Below are 18,921 nucleotides of genomic sequence, written 5' to 3' on the forward strand. Positions count from 1 at the left end.
TGGCGGAATGCAACTGAAAAGTCGACCTGTCCACGCACAGGCGGTATAGGATCAGGGTAATTGGACAAGTTCTGTCAGTACTTTCGGTGATACCTCGTTTGCCAAACTATTTAGAGTTTCAAAAGTCTCTTCGTGTCTTAATAGGTCATATGTATTGTTATGTGGAAGCTGTTGTCTTAGTATCATAGCTACATCATCGAAAAGGGGGCACTCGTAAACCACATGGTCGTGTGTGCACTCCAAAGCGCCACAGTCACACTCGGGTGTAACCTTTTTCCCAAACCGACACAAGTATGTCGGGTAGAGCCCATAACGAGTGAAAAAGTGTGTTAGACCCCTCGTTGGCTCGAAGTACTTCATCCCTAACCTTTCTTTTACATTTGGCAGGAACCCAAAGGTTCTTCTGCCAGTTTCTTCAGTTTCCCAAGACTGCTGCAATAAGACCTCATCCCTTCTGCATATTTCTCCCTTGTCCCTCACCAGTGATCCCAAGAAATACTCTATTTTCGTGTTGTTCCCCTTCTTAACCCAATACCATGCTGCTTGCTCCCGTATTTTTATATCTAAAGGACAGAGCCCCATTATTATTAGTAGTGCACTTCCTGGGGATGTTCTGTACGCCCCTATAGACCTTAATAGCATGTTTCTCTGTACTCTTCTCACTGCCATGGCAGACACCACCCTCGTGAGCCTATGTGCCCAGACTCCCGATCCGTAACCCACTATTGACGTTAATATACTATTGTGATACAGCTTGATTAGGTGTGGTGAAGGTGAAATCGTTTGTGGCCCATGAAAATAAGGTTGTTAAGTACTTGTAGTGCTTTTTGGGTTACGGACTCAATGTGCCTTCCAGAGTTCCACCTTTCATCGATGATGACGATCAAGTAGTGAGTCTCTTGTCGTCTTATAACTGGTTAGCCCCCGATTCTGACTGTAGGTTTCCTTACTAGCTGTCCCTTCAGCAATAAGTACATTGATTTTGTTGGTGAGATCATCATTTTAGTATTTGTACACCACAGTTGTAATTTGGTCATAGCTCTGTCTATTTTTGGCTCGATGTCTTCGCGGCTTCGGCCGCTGACCAGCAGAAGGAGGTCATCTGCGTAGGCTATCACCTCTAGCACTTCTTCACTCTGCTGCAAACTATCTAAAAGCGGTTCCATATGGATGTCCCAGAACAGGGGACCTAAGATGGAACCCTGGGGACATCCCTCAGTTATAGTTTTCCTACTCTGCCGCTAGGGGATGATAGCCAGACCTACCGCCCTTCACAATAGCTCCTCAGGCAACCATATAGCGACCCTGGACACTCCTTCTCCCGCAAGCAGGAGAAGAGCGAAGGACACCACAGGTTGTCAAAGGTGCCACTGATGTCAACCATGATGCCAACAACGTACTTGTATGGGATAGAGCCGCAGACCTCAGCCGCCAGAGCGATCACATCGGTTGCCGATCGCCCCGGCCTGAAGCCGAACTGCCTGCCACTCATTCCGCACAGCACTCGGTGTACAGTCAGTCTGTCAGCTAGCAATTTCTCAAGTAATTTCCCAAAGATGTCCAGTAGGCAGATCGGTCTATAGGACTTAACATCCACTGGGTCCTTGTTGGGTCCCTTTTTAATGATCACAACGTTTGCCTCTTTCCAGATATTCGGGAATTTTTCCTGTCTTAGGCACTCATTGTATAGCTGGGCTAGTGGCGCCACCAGTTGGGGTGCCAGGAACTGCACCACCTCCGCCACAATGCCGTCTGGGCCGGGGGCTTTCTCTGTTTTAGTGCTTTGATGTGGCCAGCCACGTCTTCAGTGAAGTTATAGACTGCCCTGTCATTAGCTATTCTGTCCGGATCTTCATTTCGTAGTTTGACTGGCCTTCCGTGTCGCTTGCCTCATCGTCATCAGGCAACAGGGATCGGAGAAGGACCTCGGCAGTCTACTGCCAGGACTCCGTCATCCCATCCCCGTGCCTGACCGTTGATAGCATCATTGGGGATCGGATCTTTTCCCTAACTAATTTGTAGGGTACTCCCCATGGGTCCAAGGCCAACTGGTCCAGCACAAATATTTCCCAACTGCGTATTCTGACTTCTTTTAGCTCTTTTTGAAATTTCTCTTTTGCCTCCCGGTATTGCTGTAACCATCTTTGCTTTTCCCACCAGACGACACTGCGCTGGTAGTGCCTCCTCAGCCTTCTGGCAGACTGACGCATTTCCTCAAGTTGAGCTGACCATGGTGACGGGGAGGCCGCCATGGCCCTCCTCCTGGTTGGAACAGCTGCCTTTACCACTCTGGTAACTGCGCCCACCAGTTCTTTGGCCCGCTTGTCTATGTCCAGGTCCTGTTGTGCGTCACCTTTTGGCAATGGAGGAATGTCGCACTCTCTCGCTAGTCTCTCCCAGTCAGCTCTCTCAGCTCAGTTCAGTTGCAACTCCCACCCCATGGCCCAGTGGCGCCCTCTATTTCCTAGGCTAAACATAATAAGATTATGGTCACTTGTTGTAGCGTTCTCTTTAACTTCCCAGTTCTGGATGATGTTGGCAGTATTTGGTGTAACTAGCATTACATCTATATTGGTGCCGAGGCCCCCTGCCGCCGCATAGGTGGGAGGGGTGCCAGGTCTATTTGCAACCACAAGTTGTAAAGCCATAATCATATCCTCCACTTTTTCGCCATTTTCATCTCTTGTGCCACTGTACCATAGCGGGAATTTTGCATTTATGTCGGCTGTTATGACCAGTTTGCGTCCCCGCAACGCCGTGGCTACTCTTGTTAGGTGATCCAGATGTTGTTCAATATTGTCTCCATATTGGAAATACATATTTATAAAGGTTATAATTGCCATGGGAGCCTGTATCTCCACGACGTTGCAGTGACTGGTGGAATATTGTGCTAGTGTTGTTTCACGTAGAGACTGGTTTGTAATGACAATTGCCACTTTGGGGGCATCCCCACTACTAGCTATTTGCCATGTAGCGGCTGCAAATGAAAGTTTCCCAGCTTGAGAGTACGGCTCCTGTAGGCAGAGTACGTCAAGCCTTCTCTCCTCCACCTCCCTTCGGAGCTCCTGCATCACAAGTCTACTGTTATGCGTGTTTAGTTGTCCAACAGTTAGTTTAGTCATTATGGGAAGTAAGTATGCATTCTATTGTCAGGCCAAGTCTTGCTCCAATCAAAGGCAGTTCGACTGTGAGCTAGGACTGATTGAATGTAGATAGTGTCAAGGTCAAATTTCTCCCCACGTCGCTCTAACACTTTCTTGAGTAAGTCTTGCAGGGCTCCAAAGTCTGTGGGAAGGTTCACTGACATTAATTGTATTCTATCTACAGCCTCCATTACCGAGAAGGTGACCTTTCTTCCATTCTAATGTCCTACCCAGACCACATGTTGTAAGGCAGTGGTCAGAATAGTCGGCTGCTCCTATCTTGAGAATTGCATTGTATATTCAATGTTAGGATACACCCTAACTGGTTCTACAGGCGGTAGCCTGATTACTGGGGTTTCTGCCACGGTTTGGTTTGCACTGGTGCTAGTGACTGTACTTTCTTGGAGTGACTGTCGTTCAGTATGTTTAGGGTCTCGGGTAGGGGCCAGGGAGGCCGCCACCACCGCAGGATGCTTCTGCCGTTGTAGATCTTTATTCGGCCTTTCTCCCCGGTTTGGGGAAGGGGGAGCTGTGTTATTTTCCGGGAAATCAGTTTGCATACATCTGTCCACCATAAAGGGATGTGTTTGAATTTCTTTCTCTACTGTCGTAATTTTTATGGTGCCCAAAAGCGACCTTAAAAATTCCCTAAATCTATTAGCCCTCACAGCATCCCTCCTCCTTTTACTTGGGGACTTGCGTTTAAGCATCCTGTTAACTGATCCCTGCTAAGCCGTAGTCAATTCTAGAAATGAGGCGTTGTTCTAGCATCCGGTAAGTGGGGCAGTTCCTTCCTGTGGCACCACAGGATTTTTTCCCGCGATTTTTACACGGAATGCAGACCCCTGTTGCTTTACATTTTTTACGGTTGTGTCCACTCTCGCCGCACCTGGAGCAAGCCGACCCCCTGGTGCAGTGCCTCAGAATGTGGTCCAGGTCGCCACAATTATGGTAACAAGGTACCACGATATAATCTCTGGTGGGGACTGCTGCAGCTCGCCCACTGACCTCGCCCCTAGGTCAAGGGCACTCCCAAGCTGCTGGGTTCAACACGCCGTTGCCAGCGCACTGGTCCCCCTCGGTGGCCCCGTCATCGACGATTTCACGCGACGCTCCTCGGCAAGTGCACCCCGCACTCCGGAGATGCGGATGCACCCTTCGTCCTTCGCCGGCTACTTGCCCGAGTTTCCACCTCTCGGCCAAGGACCCACTAATACTCAGGTGGCGGGTCGGTCCCCCAGTCGTTCGGCGGTCTGGACCCATATAACCTGGCCCAGGCGATGTCACCACCTCCTGGGTTTGGCAGAACATTCCCTGGTTACTCAGGGGCGCGGCGAAGCACCCTTGTCGCCTCGCGCCGCGATCCCACGCCGACAAACGAAGTCACCGGCATGCAGAGCACCTGTTTGTCTGTGCCCCGCGAACAGAAGGGACAGATGTTCGGTCCTTCAAATCAAATGGCTCTGAGCACTATGGGACTTAACATCTGCGGTCATCAGTCCCCTAGAACTTAGAACTACTTAAACCTAACTAACCTAAGGACAACACACGCATCCATGCCCTAGGCAGGATTCGAACCTGCGACTGTAGCAGTCGCACGGTTCTGGACTGAGCGCCTAGAACCGCTAGAACACCGCGGCCGGCATTCGGTCCCTTGACACAGCTCCCCCTGTGCCATGCACCCTTCGCTTTCATATCGGGTTGGGTCGCAGCTCTCCCTTTTGTCGCTAGGCAAAATTTCAAGCTTAACGTCTGGCACCACAGGAAGGCGGAAAGAGCCACTTGGGAAGAAGAGGCTATGAGAGACGCATCACTTCCCCTTGTGAGGACTGCCGCGGCACGCCCGACTAGAAGCGATACGCCCCAGTGCGAGATTCCGTGCCTTACGGCGCGCCGGCAACGGGCGGGGCAGCGCCGAACCCGCTGCCAAGCTTCCGACCTCACGCCAGGCGGCGGTTGCAGAACAAGCGGCGAGCACCGAGAGACGGCGGCAGCGGCGGCGGCGGTAGAAGAAGCGGCGAGTACCAAGAGACGGCGGCAGCAGAAGAAGCGGCGAGCACCGAGAGACGGCGGCATCAGTGGCGGCGGCAGAAGAAGCGGCGAGCACCGAGAGACGGCGGCAGCAGCGGCGGCAGAAGAAATGGCAAGCACCGAGAGACGGCGGAAGCGGCGGCGGCGGCACAAGAAGCGGCGAGCACCTAGAGACGGCGGGAGCGGCGGCGGCAGCAGAAGAAAAGGCGAGCACCGAGAGACGACGTTAGCGGCGACGGCAGAAGAAGCGGCAAGCACCTAGAGACGGCAGCAGCTGTGGGAGCGGCAGAAGAAGCGGCGAGCACCGAGAGTCGGTGGCAGCGGCGGCGACAGAAGAAGCGTCGAGCACCGAGAGACGGCAGCAGCGGCGGCGACAGAAGAAGCGGCGAGCACCGAGAGACGGCAGCAGCGGCGGCGGCAGAAGAAGCGGCGAGCGCCGAATGACGGCGGCAGCGGCGTCGGCGGCAGAAGAAGCGGCGAGCACCGAGAGATGGCGGCAGCGGCAGTGGCGGTTGTGGCAGAAGCAGCGAGCACCGAGAGACGGCGGCGGCGGAGGCGGCGGCAGAAGAAGCAGCGAGCACCGAGAGACGGCGGCAGAAGAACCGGCGAGCACCGAGAGATTGCGGCAGCGGAGGTGGGGGCAGAAAAGCAGCGAGCACCGAGAGACGGCGGCAGAAGAAGCGGCGATCACCGAGAAACGGCGGCAGCGGTGGCGGCGGCAGAAGAAGCGGCGAGCACCGAGAGACGGCGACCAGGTGGCGGCGGCAGAAGAAGCGGCGAGCACCGAGAGACGGCAACCAGGTGGCGGCGGCGGCGGCGGCAGTGGCGGCGGCGGCGGCAAGCACCGGAAGCCGGCGACCAGACGACGGCGGCGGCGGCAGGCAGCAGTGACGGCCTGCAGACGGGCAACAACACGACAGGCACAGTTGGGGCTCTTCCACGTCGAAGATACACCCTGAGAGTAGCCCAGGCAGTGCGAGTCCTCGATGAGGAAGTGAGGGAATCCAACCCTCGAATATGATTCTCTCTCTCTTTTTTTTTTTTTTTTTTTTTTTTTTACTTTATTGTTATTTTAAAACCTGTACAACTCAGGTAGGCTGGCAGCGGCACACTACGCCACTCTTCAGCCATAGCGTTTTACAAGAGTATAAAACATGGTGAATGACAAAGAACAAAGTGACGGGCAAAAGAGAGAGGTCACAGAGACATAAAAAACACGGAGTCGTTCACATGTGACGATAACAACACGAAAACACGTCGGCACGGCGCACAAAACACTGATGAGTCCGACGGCACAAGTGAACGTAGGAGTGGGACGGCGGACACCAAAAACACTATACGACGTCACACACACGAGACACAAAAGGCGACGATCTCCGGCGCGCGAATGTTCACTATACGTGTGCGAGTCCGGGGACCTGCCAAGAGAGGAGGAGGAGGAAGGGGAGTGGGAGAGCGAGAGGGGAGAGCAGAGATGCCACGGGCAGGCGAGATAGGGGGGAGGGAGGAAGGGGGACAGGAAGCCCGGGGGAAGAGGGGGAAGGGAGGGGACAGGGAGACGGAAAAAGAAGGGAAGAGAAGAGAAGGGAGGGAGGGTGCCGAAAGGAAAGGACACGGGAAGTGGGGGGTGGGGCAGGGTCAAAGTTGATAGGAGGGGTAGATGGAGGGGACGAGGACATCATCAGGGAGAGGGAGCTGGCGGAAGCCACCTTGGGAGAGGGTATGGAGGGTGGAGAGATGGAGACCGGGTGGGACGTGAGAATACAGGCGCGGCAGCGGGCGGGGGTGGGAGAGGATCGGGGAAATGAGCGGGTGAGGAGGATCAAGTTTACGTGAGGTGTACAGGATACGTATCCTTTCAAGGAAAAGGAGGAGGTGGGGGAAGGGGATGAGATCATACAGGATCCGCGTGGGGGAGGGGAGACGGATGCGATAGGCAAGGCGGAGAGCATGGCGTTCAAGGATTTGGAGGGATTTATAGAAGGTAGGGGGGGCGGAGAGCCAGGCTGGATGGGCGTAACAAAGGATAGGGCGGATGAGGGATTTATAGGTGTGGAGGATTGTGGAGGGGTCCAGACCCCACGTGCGGCCGGAAAGGAGCTTGAGGAGACGGAGTCGGGAACGTGCCTTGGCTTGGATTGTCTGGAGATGGGGAGTCCAGGAGAGGCGACGGTTGAGGGTGACGCCAAGGTACTTAAGGGTGGGAGTGAGGGCGATAGGACGGCCATAGACGGTGAGATAGAAATCAAGGAGGCGGAAGGAAGGGGTGGTTTTGCCTACAATGATCGCCTGGGTTTTGGAGGGATTGACCTTGAGCAACCACTGGTTGCACCAAGCGGTGAACCGGTCAAGATGGGATTGGAGAAGGCGTTGGGAGCGTTGCAGGGTGGGGGCAAGGGCGAGGAAGGCGGTGTCATCGGCAAACTGGAGGAGGTGGACGGGGGGCGACGGCGGCGGCATGTCCGCCGTGTACAAAAGGTACAGAAGGGGGGAGAGGACGGAGCCTTGGGGCACACCGGCGGAGGGGAAAAAGGTGTAGGAATCGGTGTTATGGATGGTGACATAGGAAGGACGGCGAGAGAGAAAGGAACCGATCAGACGGACGTAGTTAATGGGAAGGGCAAAGGTTTGGAGCTTAAAGAGGAGACCGGAATGCCAGACGCGGTCATAAGCGCGTTCGAGGTCAAGTGAGAGGAAGATGGCGGAGCGACGGGAATTAAGCTGTTCGGAAAGGAGATGAGTGAGGTGAAGGAGAAGATCGTCGGAAGAGAAGGATGGCCGAAAGCCACACTGGGTGACGGGAAGGAGGCGGTGCTGGCGGAGATGCTGGTGGATGCGGCGGGTGAGGATAGATTCTAGGACCTTGCTGAAGACCGAGGTAAGGCTGATGGGACGGTAGGAGGAGACGGCGGACGGCGGTTTGCCAGGTTTAAGGAACATGAGGATACGGGAGGTTTTCCACAGGTCGGGGTAGTAACCGGTGGACAGGACTACATTGTAGAGCCTGGCCAGGGTGGAGAGGAAAGAGACAGGAGCTTCACGAAGGTGACGGTAGGTGGCACGATCGTGACCAGGAGCGGTGTTGCGTTTTGTGCGGAGGGTAGCAATGAGATCCTGTGTAGTGATAGGGGCATTGAGTTCCGTGTGTGTAATGTTGTCCAAGTACTGGAAGCCAGGAGCGAGGGGAGGGGAAGAGGTGTCAGTTCGATCGCGGATATCCGGGAAGAGGGAGTAATCGAACTGGGGATCATCGGGGACGGAAAATACATTGGAGAGGTAGGAGGCAAAGTGATTGGCCTTACTAAGGGAGTCAGGGAAAGGGTGATCATCATGGAGAAGAGGATAATAGGGGGAGGGTTTAGTTCCGGTAAGGCGACGGAAGGCCGACCAGAACTTGGACGAGTTGATTGGTAGGGTTGCATTTAAACGGGTGCATGTCTGTCGCCAGTCCCGGCGTTTCTTAGCCGCGAGCAAATTACGAACGTGTCGCTGGAGTTGCTGGTGGCGTCGTAGTGTGTCCGGGTCACGCGTGCGGAGGAAGGCACGGTAGAGACGACGGGATTCACGGAGGAGGAGAACGGCCTGTGGGGGTAAGGTAGGACGGTGGGGGTGGATGGCGACAGTAGGAACGTGGGCCTCCACGGCCTCAGACAAGGTCCGCTGGAGAAAGGAGGCGGCATGGGTGACATCGTCAGGGTGGTGGTAGGTGAGAGGGTGGCTATCAACCTGGGTGGAAAGGGTATCCCGGTAGGCATTCCAGTCGGCTCGGGAATAGTCGTGGACATACTTAGGGGGAGGGTCAGCACGAGGGTCGGGGCGAGGGCGACGACCGTCTGAAACGGTGAGGAGGACAGGGAGATGGTCGCTACCAATAGGCTCCAGGACATCCACCGTTATGCGGCCAAGGAGGTTGGGGGAGGAGAGGATAACATCAGGAGTGGAGTTGGATTCAGGACGGGTATGCCGGGGGATGGGGACGAGGTTACCTTGAAGGGTGGAGAGGAACCGATGCCATCGCCGTAACTGGGCAGCGGAACGACTATGGATGTTGAGGTCAGCGGCGATCACGTAGGAGGAAAAGGTACGATCGACGTGGGAGAGGAAGTCGAAGGGAATAGGAGCGTTGGGGCGGACATAGATGGTGGCGCAGGTAACGGTAAGGCCGGGGAAGAAGAGACTAAGGATCAGGTGTTCGGTGGGGTCGGGAAGGAGAGGTTGGAGCCGAACGGGGATCTGGCGGTGGTGACCAATGGCAACTCCGCCACGCGCAATCGAGAGGGGATTATCGGAGCGGTGGAGGAGGTAGGGCGAAGTGTGGACTGTGTGGTGGGGTTGCAGGAAGGTTTCATTGAGGAGGAAGGCATCCACGCGGTGGGTGGCAAGGGTGTGCAGGAACAGGTTTTTGTTGGCGGGAAGAGAGCGGATGTTGTTGAAAAGGATACGTTGCTGTCGCGCCATGACTGGGATTTAAACGAGGGTGTCAAGACGGGAGAAGGTGAAATGGGCCTGGTTGTTGGAGTAGGTGGCGTACATCTTGAGTTGGAAGATGGAACGGGCAGCAAGGGAGATCTGCTGGAGGGTGTGAGGGCGCTGAAAGGGATGAACATTCTGGAGGACGATGGTGAGGAACCTGATGATGTCCTCAGCGGTGGGTGGGGGACGAAGGGAATTGCCAGGAGGGGTGGGGGCGTCCAGAGGACGGACAGGTACGGTGAGTTCAGGAGTGGTTGGAGGGGGTCGGGCTTTACACTTTTGGGAGTAGGTGGGATGAGGGAGATTGCAGGTATTACAGGAGGGAGGGGATTGGAGGTTAGGGCACTGCCGGAGGAAGTGCGCCTGCCGACAATGCGGGCAGGTGGGGGCCTCGCGGCACTCAGCTGTGGGGTGCGCATTATAGCGCAGACACCTCTGGCAGCGCAGGGATTGAGGAGGGGAACGGGAAGGGTCGACCTTATACCGCTGGTGGAAGAGGAGGGCACCCTCCTTCAGGAGACGGTCAATGGAGGGGGCGTCCTCAGAGAAAACCCGCATAAGGCGGGTGGGGCCGGCCGAGTTGAAAATGCGGCGGACCGCCTGCACCTCCAGCGTGGGATGGGCCTGGAGCTCCGCCAACACCTCCTCCTCCATGATCGACGGACTGAGCCGCGTGATCACGGCGGTGAGGGTCGGCGGGCGACGCGGGGGTTGGGGTTGGCGGGTAGGAGATGGAGAAGGAGCAGGGGTAAGGGAGGCGTTGGGACCAAAACGGGTGATGGGGAGACGGGAGAGGATGTCAGTATGGAGGGTTGGGCTGGGGGAGGAGATGAGAACAGAATCTCGGCGAGGAGTGAGGAGGGAGATGGGGGCACCAGGACAATGCTGGCGAAGGAAGAGGGTGAGGTTCCGGGCTTCAAGGAGAGAGGGATCAGGACGGGAGAGGAGGTAGCGGTAGGAGGAAGGGGGAGAGGAGGAGGATGAGGGGGCAGGGACAGGCGGGGAGACTTCCATGGCATCATGGGTGGGGGAAGGAGGACGAGGCGCAGCCTTTTTGGAAGCAGAGGAAGCAGGGGTGCCACCAGGGCGCTTGACGGCGGTGGAGGAGGTGTGGGGGATGGGAACAACGGGAATGTGGCGGGGAGGGGCAGGTCCCGGGGCCGGAGTCGGCGCCGGAGATGGTGACGGTGACGGTGAAGGCGAAGGCGACGACGACGATGACGATGACGGTGGCAGTGGCGGCGGTGATGGCGAAGGTGACGGGGAGAGCTGGGCGTGGGCAGTGGCCCGACGGGCCATCACCCGAGCTGGAGCTGCAGTGACAGGCTGGGGGAGTGGGGGGAAGGGATCAGAACGAGAGGAGCGGGAGGAAGAAGTGGGAGAGGGGGCGACAAAGATAGAGGGTGAAGGGAGAGTGAGGAGAGGTGGAATGGAAGGAGGGGGGTGGGACTGGGCACACCAAGTTATAGTGGTGGAGGCGGCGGAAGGGGAGGTATAGACAATGGCGGTGGTGGTAGTAGTGACAGTGGTGGTGGGGGTGGACATGACGGGAAAGAGAAACAAGAACGAACAGAACGAAGAGGAGAGGACAGAAACTGGGGACAGACAAAGACGAAGACGGATGAAGACGAAGACGGCCGTAGACCAGGGTCAGGACGGCGGCACCGGACGGCGGCGGCGGGCACCGGACGGCGGCGGCGGTGGCGGCGGCGGCGGCGGCGAGCCCCGGCAGGCGGCGGCGGCGGCGGCGACCAGGCGGGGGCGGCGAGCCCCGGCAGGCGGCGACGGCTGCGGCGGCTGCAAGGACCGGAAGGCGGCGACCAAGCGGCGGCGGCGGTGACGGCAAGCAGACGACACGGCAGGGATCTTCCACGTCGAAGGCGCACCCTGAGAGTAGCCCAGGCAGTGAAACTCTTCCATGAAGAAGAGAGGGAATCCAACCCTCGAATGCGAGGTTTCTCTCTCTCATTACAGCTCCTTTTATACACGATTGTCATGCGTAGTCACTGACGTTTTGCTGTCCAGCGCCATCTGTCGGACATTTTGTGGGTTATTAAGTTTTCAAATTTATACCGACTTTTTGATCACGCGGTACTTTAGCTGTGTATGTATGACAGCTGTGTAAGCCACTGGCATGTATCTGAATTCCCAGACCAGAAAATAAGAATTTGTAAAATACACAAGTATTTTTTTTATTTTTTACATGTTTTCACAGTTTCTCCCTTTGCATTTTGTGATAGCCTATTAATCCATTCATGTACTCTTTCATTTTTTCTGTCTATGGTTTTAAAGTTAAATATTTATTTGTTCATTTTAAAGACGAAAGCCTACTATATTCACTGATAATAAAATTCCTTGCATTGAATTCAAATTCCCACCAATAATTTATTAATAACTAGCGACTGAGACACTGTTTTTACTTCATTTTCAATTTATGGGTATACCACATTCCTTGTTTTTGAACAGACAACTTCTTAAAGACTTTTACAGCAGAAAGAAACAGAACTAAATACTAGAACCAGAATACATCGAAAGTTGCCTGTATCTTAAGTGCATGTACTTAATCATAAACCGACTTTTATTCCTAACAACAAACAGTAAAAACAGTAAGTATAAAGATATACTGAGATATTTAACTACTTAAGTATGACTGTGCTCGGCTATACTGGTTGAACTTCCAGAATACAGAATTCATATAACCTAAACCAGCTAAACTGTAGAACTGCCAGGGCAAGAAAACGAAACACTGTTTTCTTCGGCACTTATGCAGTTAAGATTTGATACATCAGTCAAAATGTCGCTGACCTTCCTTACTGCTTCAGTGCCTATTCTTTGTTAGCACACTTAACCTCTTTTATGAAATAACAAACCAAATACTCATTCTTGAACTTGAAGAAAGAGTAACGTTATCTCTGCGAATACTTGACAACCATTTCTTCCTCATTGCTTCATCCTCCGGAAATTTAAACACGGTTACTTTTGGTCCACCATCGTAATTTCCTCTACAATTCGGCACAGAGCAACGATACGGCATTTTGCAGGCAACGAAATTTTCACAGGCGAGAAAAGCAGATCACCAGTTTAGTGCAAAGAAACTAAACAACCAAATCACGTACGCTAATGCAGGAACACCATTCACTGTAATAGTAAACTGACGCGAAACACGCCGCACGACTATTTACAAGCACTGTTCATCTACATCTACATTGATACTCCGCAAGTCACCAAACGGTGTGTGGCGGAGGGCACTTTACGTGCCACTGTCATTACCTCCCTTTCCTGTTCCAGTCGCGTATGGTTCGCGGGAAGAACGACTGTCTGAAAGCCTCCGTGCGCGCTCTAATCTCTCTAATTTTACATTCGTGATCTCCTCGGGAGGTATAAGTAGGGGGAAGCAATATATTCGATACCTCATCCAGAAACGCACCCTCTCGAAACCTGGCGAGCAAGCTACACCGCGATGCAGAGCGCCTCTCTTGCAAAGTCTGCCACTTGAGTTTATTAAACATCTCCGTAACGCTATCACGGTTACCAAATAACCCTGTGACGAAACGCGCCGCTCTTCTTTGGATCTTCTCTATCTCCTCCGTCAGACCGATCTGGTACGGATCCCACACTGATGAGCAATACTCAAGTATAGGTCGAACGAGTGTTTTGTAAGCCACCTCCTTTGTTGATGGACTACATTTTCTAAGCACTCTCCCAATGAATCTCAACCTGGTACCCGCCTTACCAACAATTAATTTTATATGATCATTCCACTTCAAATCGTTCCGCACGCATACTCCCAGATATTTTACAGAAGTAACTGCTACCAGTGTTTGTTCCGCTATCATATAATCATACAATAAAGGATCCTTCTTTCTATGTATTCGCAATACATTACATTTGTCTATGTTAAGGGTCAGTTGCAACTCCCTGCACCAAGTGCCTATCCGCTGCAGATCTTCCTGCATTTCGCTACAATTTTCTAATGCTGCAACTTCTCTGTATACTACAGCATCATCCGCGAAAAGCCGCATGGAACTTCCGACACTATCTACTAGGTCATTTATATATATTGTGAAAAGCAATGGTCCCATAACACTCCCCTGTGGCACGCCAGAGGTTACTTTAATGTCTGTAGACGTCTCTCCATTGATAACAACATGCTGTGTTCTGTTCGCTAAAAACTCTTCAATCCAGCCACACAGCTGGTCTGATATTCCGTAGGCTCTTAGTTTGTTTATCAGGCGACAGTGCGGAACTGTATCGAACGCCTTCCGGAAGTCAAGAAAAATAGCATCTACCTGGGAGCCTGTATCTAATATTTTCTGGGTCTCATGAACAAATAAAGCGAGTTGGGTCTCACACGATCGCTGTTTCCGGAATCCATGTTGATTCCTACACAGTAGATTCTGGGTTTCCAGAAATAACATGATACGCGAGCAAAAAACATGTTCTAAAATTCTACAAGAGATCGACGTCAGAGATATAGGTCTATAGTTTTGCGCATCTGCTCGACGACCCTTCTTGAAGACTGGGACTACCTGTGCTCTTTTCCAATCATTTGGAACCCTCCGTTCCTCTAGAGACTTGCGGTACACGGCTGTTAGAAGGGGGGCAAGTTCTTTCGCGTACTCTGTGTAGAATCGAATTGGTATCCCATCAGGTCCAGTGGACTTTCCTCTATTGAGTGATTCCAGTTGCTTTTCTATTCCTTGTACACTTATTTCGATGTCAGCCATTTTTTCGTTTGTGCGAGGATTTAGAGAAGGAACTGCAGTGCGGTCTTCCTCTGTGAAACAGCTTTGGAAAAAGGTGTTTAGTATTTCAGCTTTACGCGTGTCATCCTCTGTTTCAATGCCATCATCATCCCGTAGTGTCTGGATATGCTGTTTCGAGCCACTTACTGATTTAACGTAAGACCAGAACTTCCTAGGATTTTCTGTCAAGTCGGTACATAGAATTTTACTTTCGAATTCAATGAACGCTTCACGCACAGCCCTCCTTACGCTAACTTTGACATCGTTTAGCTTCTGTTTGTCTGAGAGGTTTTGGCTGCGTTTAAACTTGGAGTGGAGCTCTCTTTGCTTTCGCAGTAGTTTCCTAACTTTGTTGTTGTACCACGGTGGGTTTTTCCCGTCCCTCACAGTTTTACTCGGCACGTACCTGTCTAAAACGCATTTTACGATTGCCTTGAACTTTTTCCATAAACACTCAACATTGTCAGTGTCGGAACAGAAATTTTCGTTTTGATCTGTTAGGTAGTCTGAAATCTGCCTTCTATTACTCTTGCTAAACAGATAAACCTTCCTCCCTCTTTTTATATTCCTATTAACTTCCATATTCAGGGATGCTGCAACGGCCTTATGATCACTGATTCCCTGTTCTGTACATACAGAGTCGAAAAGTTCGGGTCTGTTTGTTATCAGTAGGTCCAAGATGTTATCTCCACGAGTCGGTTCTCTGTTTAATTGCTCGAGGTAATTTTCGGATAGTGCACTCAGTATAATGTCACTCGATGCTCTGTCCCTACCACCCGTCCTAAACATCTGAGTGTCCCAGTCTATATCTGGTAAATTGAAATCTCCACCTAAGACTATAACATGCTGAGAAAATTTATGTGAAATGTATTCCAAATTTTCTCTCAGTTGTTCTGCCACTAATGCTGCTGAGTCGGGAGGTCGGTAAAAGGAGCCAATTATTAACCTAGTTCGGTTGTTTAGTGTAACCTCCACCCATAATAATTCACAGGAACTATCCACTTCTACTTCACTACAGGATAAACTACTACTAACAGCGACGAACACTCCACCACCGGTTGCATGCAATCTATCCTTTCTAAACACCGTCTGCACCTTTGTAAAAATTTTGGCAGAATTTATCTCTGGCTTAAGCCAGCTTTCTGTACCTATAACGATTTCAGTATCGGTGCTTTCTATCAGCGCTTGAAGTTCCGGTACTTTACTAACGCAGCTTCGACAGTTGACAATTACAATACAGATTGCTGCTTGGTCCCCGCATGTCCTGACTTTGCCCCGCACCCGTTGAGGCTGTTGCCCTTTCTGTACTTGCCCAAGGCCATCTAACCTAAAAAACCGCCCAGCCCACGCCACACAACCCCTGCTACCCGTGTAGCCGCTTGTTGCGTGTAGTGGACTCCTGACCTATCCAGCGGAACCCGAAACCCCACCACCCTATGGCGCAAGTCGAGGAATCTGCAGCCCACACGGTCGCAGAACCGTCTCAGCCTCTGATTCAGACCCTCCACTCGGCTCTGTACCAAAGGTCCGCCGTCAGTCCTGTCGACGATGCTGCAGATGGTGAGCTCTGCTTTCATCCCGCTAGCGAGACTGGCAGTCTTCACCAAATCAGATAGCCGCCGGAAGCCAGAGAGGATTTCCTCCGATCCATAGCGACACACATCATTGGTGCCGACATGAGCGACCACCTGCAGATGGGTGCACCCTGTACCCTTCATGGCATCCGGAAGGACCCTTTCCACATCTGGAATGACTCCCCCCGGTATGCACACGGAGTGCACATTGGTTTTCTTCCCCTCTCTTGCTGCCATTTCCCTAAGGGGCCCCATTACGCGCCTGACGTTGGAGCTCCCAACTACCAGTAAGCCCACCCTCTGCAACTGCCCAGATCTTGCAGACTTTCACTGTTCCGTGAAACCGTTGAAGAAGGGATTATATGTGCAGCCATCTTGTGACGTCACGCACTACTTCGACAGCCTTTCTTTTACAGGGAGTACTGGCAGTGGCAGCTCCCCCCAGGGCGTCATTGTCCACCACATGGGGCAAAGCTGGTTGAGGTGCCGGCGGACGGCGGAACCGTCGGCCCACTGGAGAGACGCCATCGCCCGGCCACACGGCTCAGTGATGATGGATGAGAGAAGGTCCGCGCCAGACCACATGCCCAACCCGAAAGGAGTGCGCCGGCGTGCGGGCGGGAGGGTGAGAATCCTCAGCAACTAGGATAGATAATGAAGAGTTGAATGGTCGACCATAAAGTATCTACGCTGGACTGTTACCGTCATGGGGGGCGGCGTGGTATGTAGCCGAAAAAACGAAGCACAGCCTGGTCGTGCAGGTGATGGCTCAGTAACTTATCGAGTTGGGTCTTGAATGTCTACACAAAACATTCTGCTCGGCCGTTTGACACAGGGTGAAATGGGGCGGTATGAATGAGGGAAATTGCATTGGCAATACAGAGTTGCTTAAACTCGGTTGATGTAAACTGTGGACCGTTATCCATAAAAATTGTTTTGGGGAGTCCATCGACAGCAAAGAGGCGCTGCAGAATTTTTACAGTCTCAGCAGAAGTGGTGTTCATCATGCAGTAGACATAAGGGTATCCCAACCTGGAGTCGATCGGTATGAGCCACTGGGAACCAAGAAACCGCCCTGAGAAATTCAAATAGAGACATTACCATGGAGAAGCTGCATCTAGCCACGAAAAATACTGGTTTGGGGGTGCTGCCAGATGTGTTTGGCACGTGGTGCAGGCTGACACGAAGGAGGCAATTATTTATCCAAACTACGCCAGTAAAGGTGTTGGCCGGCCAACTGTTTGGTGAGGGCGATGCCAGAATGGCCTGTGTGGAGGAGGTCGAGGACGTAGCAGCGCGATGTCTGTGGTATGACCACCGTGGGACATCACAATCACTATGCAAAAGGATGACGCCACTGCAGAAAAAGAGACTGTGCCGACGATCCCAAAAATGCTGGACCTCTGCATCATGGATGCTATGATAGCTGGTCGGTCAACCCACAGCGATTTGGCGGCAGAGAGCTTGCCGTGTCAGATACTCAGCGGTGGCTTGCCGAATCGCATTGGCATCCAATGGAAACACATCCAGAGCTGTGTCCATGTCTGGTTCCACATGGAAACAAACCAAGGAGCACACGTCAAATTCATGGTCCTCCCCAGCAGACAGAAGGGACAGAAAATCTGCGTGCCATTCAGAGGTGCGGTAGACAATATCAAGTCGAGCGCCACCAGGAAGAGCTCCCAGCGCTGGAGGCGGCGCGAAGTCTGGGTGGGCACTGCAGCACCTGGGTGAAACAAAGAAATCAAAGGTTTGTGTTCGGTCTGCAGCGTGAAATAAAGATCATACACGAAATCGTAGAATTTCGTCAGGGCAAAAACCAGCACCAAACCTTCCTTTTCAATTTGCCTATATTTAGTTTGAGCGTCGGTCAATTTATTAGATGCGAAAGCCACTGGCCTCTCAACGCTGTCGACCACTTGTGAGAGGACCACACCAAGGCCATAGTCCGAGGCATCAGCAGCGACGATGAGGGGCAAGGAAGGATCGTAAGCGGCCAGACAAGGACAGCAGGAGGGGGCTGACTTGAGACGTGTGAAAGCCTGCTCATACACCGTGTCCTAAACCCAACGCACACCCTTGCGCAACCGGTGGTGTGGGGATAAAACGCCGATAATAGTTGATTTTACCGAGGACAGACTGCAGTTGCTTCACGTTACTGGGAGGAGGCAGGTTTTGAATCACCTCGAGATACTCCTTAGACCCTTGTAGGCCGCGGGAATCAGTTGCGAACCCCTAGATAGCTGACCTCTCACACGGATAAGTCACTGTTTTCTTTCCAGTAACGCAGGTTAGCCTCGGAAAAAACCTGAAACAGCCTATCTAGCTTGTCCGCGTCGTACACCACAGACGAGCCACCGACGATGACATCGTCCAGATAATTGGCTATCGTGGGCACCTCGCTTGTGAGGGGTTCCAAATAATGTTGGAAAATGGAGGGGGTGCTGGAAATGTCAAACTGGAGGCTGTTGTACCGGAAAAGGTCACACAAGGTATTGATGACTAGGATCTGCTGCGATTCCTCATCAAACGGCAGCTGCAAATAAGCATTCCGTAAATCAATTTTGGCGAAAAATGGTCGAGCCCGCAAGACGTGTGAGTATGCCATCCACCGATTGGACAGGATAGGCATCTATGATGGACTGAGAATTTACCATGACCTTAAAATCGCCACAGATGCGTAAAGCACCGTTCGGCTTCTCGACTATCACGATAGGCGTTGCCCAGCGACTGTGCGTGACGGGACAAAGGATGCCTTCGTCTTGTAAGCGGCAAAGTTCTAAATGCAGCCTGTTTCGGAGAGCGAAGGGGACCAGGCGGGCCTTAAAAAAAACGAGGAACAGCAGAGGGAGAAGCTGAACATGCGCGGTGAAGCCCTTCACCGTTAGCGTGGAGGATGCGAACAACGTTTTGTATTTGCTGAGCAATGGGCCAAGGAGGGTATCCGATGAGGGA

This window comes from Schistocerca serialis, chromosome 3 (genome assembly GCF_023864345.2).
Source record: "Schistocerca serialis cubense isolate TAMUIC-IGC-003099 chromosome 3, iqSchSeri2.2, whole genome shotgun sequence".
Lineage (NCBI taxonomy): Eukaryota > Metazoa > Arthropoda > Insecta > Orthoptera > Acrididae > Schistocerca > Schistocerca serialis.